Source organism: Chaetodon auriga, chromosome 5 (assembly GCF_051107435.1).
Source record: "Chaetodon auriga isolate fChaAug3 chromosome 5, fChaAug3.hap1, whole genome shotgun sequence".
Taxonomy (NCBI): Eukaryota; Metazoa; Chordata; class Actinopteri; order Chaetodontiformes; family Chaetodontidae; genus Chaetodon; species Chaetodon auriga.
Window position 1 is genome coordinate 28,992,501 of NC_135078.1, and position 2,639 is coordinate 28,995,139.

At 46.0% G+C, this 2,639-nt stretch overlaps 1 protein-coding gene across 4 annotated transcripts in view; it reads left to right on the forward strand.

The window, feature by feature from the left end:
- The window catches only part of ogdha (oxoglutarate dehydrogenase a), a 28,206-nt gene extending 26,002 nt beyond the window's left edge, over positions 1-2,204 (forward strand). For all 4 annotated transcript variants that reach the window (XM_076729915.1, XM_076729912.1, XM_076729914.1 and 1 more), the window contains one exon: positions 1-2,204. This exon is cut by the window's left edge and continues 278 nt beyond it. The gene's annotated coding sequence lies outside the window, so the exon portion shown is untranslated.
- The last annotated feature ends 435 nt before the right edge of the window (positions 2,205-2,639 follow it).

Consider the following 2,639-nt stretch of genomic DNA (forward strand, 5'->3'; position numbering starts at 1 on the left):
CTCTGCTGTTGAGGAAATAGTACAAATAATACACAGTCAGATACTGTACACCACGTAAACAGTACACAAGTACTGAGTACTACCTAGTACACAGTGTGTATCCAGCTACACAGTACTTCGTACAGATGGCCACGAGGTGGCGCTCTGTGTGAGTTTAACCAAAAACCAATCAGCAGTATAATCTTCAGGCATCGAGAGCACAAGTCAGCGTTTGACACCTCGTTCTGTGTCTTCATCCTCTGAAGCAGTTTACTGTGTACTAAGTACTACTGCAGTGTACTGTCAGCGCCGCAGTACGTGAGCACGGCTGTCCCTTTGTTTCTGCTGACAGCGGATTGATTTCGTCAGATTATTCATGTCAGGTGACACACGTGGACTCAAACTGTTCAAAACCCAAATATTCAGTTCAGTGAGAAACGCAGACAGAATCTGATTCAAACTGTTGGTCTGACGAGTCTTCGTCAAAGCGGAGGGAAGCAGTGAGTCACCTCGTCTTCGTCTTCGTCTGAGGACTCTCGTGTGAACCCGCTGAGGGACACGCGGTGACTTTGTTCAGCTGTCCACATACTTTTGGCCACGTGGTGTCGTTTAGGTTCGGGTTCGTTTGAACTCATTAACGTGTTTGTTCTCGTTTATTTGAAGCAGAATGTTAGAGACAGTCACAGCCCCACAGAGTACTTTTACCTCTACTGATCACTAATACAATATGACAGTACTGCGTAGTTAGTCACATCCAAGTACGCTGAAGTACTGTGTGCGCCGTCAGTACTGCGTGTACTGTTGTCAGTACAGTAGCATCAGGTTCAACTCCACCACAGAAATTTCTTAAAATGCAGAAAATAATTCAAAGATAAAAAGTGGAGAAACTTAAGATTTCGTCTAAAATTGGCAAAATTTTGACTGAAGTCTGGTGAACGATGGCTTGAGCTCGGAGGTGTCCGACGCTCGGCTGGAGAGACGTTTCGCTCAGATCAATTCTCACAAACGAAGTCTCAGCTGGTGGAGTGAAGCCTGAAGCTGAGTGTATGCTCAGAAACACACACACACACACACACACACACACACACACACAGTTTCCTCCGTCCACACAAACACTCCAGCTGTGTTATGTGCAGGTCATCATCACTCCACACACACACACACACACACACACACACACGCACACAGGATCATCACACTCCAAACTCAGCTGTTCTTCACCTGAAACGTTGCAGGAAACATTTTACTTTAAGTTTCTAATAAATGGCTTGTTAGCATCGTTAGCATTGTTAGCGCTTCTCATTGAAAATGAATGGGAGGCCGGCCAGCTGGGAGGCGTGGCAGCGTACTGTTTGAGGATTGGAATCACTACAGCAGGTGGAGGTTTTTAGCCTTTCAGCAGGTGTGTTAGCTCGTTAAGAGAAGTCTGTAATTAGTCACCACGGCAACGCTGAACTCACACACTGAGATTTTATTGTTCTTTATTTGGATGGGATGTTTTGGGAATGAAATGGCCCAAGTCTGAGCTGCGAGGCATCCCGACATCAACCAAATGCACTGCTGATTTTAATTTAAGCCCTCAGCTTCTGTCCCTCTCTCTCTCTCTCTCTCTGTCTCTCTCTCTCTCTCTCTCTCTGTCTCTCTCTGTCTCTCTCTCTGCCCCCCCCCCCTCTCTCTCTCTCTCTCTCTCTCTCCGTCCCCCCCCTCTCTCTCTGTCTCTCTCTCTCCCCCCCCTTCTCTCTCTGTCTCTCTCTCTCTCTCTCTCTCTGTCCCTCTCTCTCTCTCTCTCTCTCTCTCTCTCTCTCTCTCTCTCTCTCTCTCTCTCTCTCCCTCCCTCTCTCTCTCTCTCTCTCTCTGTCTCTCTCTGTCTCTCTCTCTGTCCCCCCCCCTCTCTCTCTCTCTCTCTCTCTCTGTCCCTCTCTCTCTCTCTCTCTGTGTCCCCCCCCCCCCTCCCCCCCCTTCTCTCCTCTGTCTCTCTCCAACATTTATCCCGTGCCAAAATGGATCAGAGCGTCTCATGTTTTTATTCTTTTTCGTGTCCGGCGAGCAGCTGAAAGAACTCTGAGCAGGAAAACAAACAACAGCAGAAGAAGAAATCAGCTGCAGGTGGTGTTTTTGGGCTTCTGTGAGACAAAGAAAATGATTTATTTATTTTCATAATAGGGGATTGAAATTCTCTTCATTATTTTGCTTCATTCAATAAAGAGTCTGGTATGTACTGAAGAGCTGCTGCTTTCTCCTCTGCTCCTTCCCAACACGTCACATGATCTGTACCTTTCAAAATAAAAGCTTTTGTTGGTGAACGATGACCTTCATCCACAGCAGCTCTGGTGCTTCATGAGGTCACGCTGCAGGTGGGATTTTATTAATCATGACGACAGCAGAAAGGTTTCAGAGCCGCCAACCAGACTCAATACAGTTTTCTTAGTAATTAACAAAATCCAACTTTCAGTATTTACTCATTGAAGAAGGTCGTGTCTAAACCTCTGGAAAAGGTGAGTAAGTGGCTGTTGAGTGCACTCAGCTGCACTGTTAAATAAAAGCCCTGCATTCAGAGTTCCATTTGAGTAAAAGTACAGAAGTATTTCCAACAAAATGTACACAGTGTCAGAAGTACTACAGATAATAACTAGTTATTGTGTCCAAGAAGTTTTTGGTTT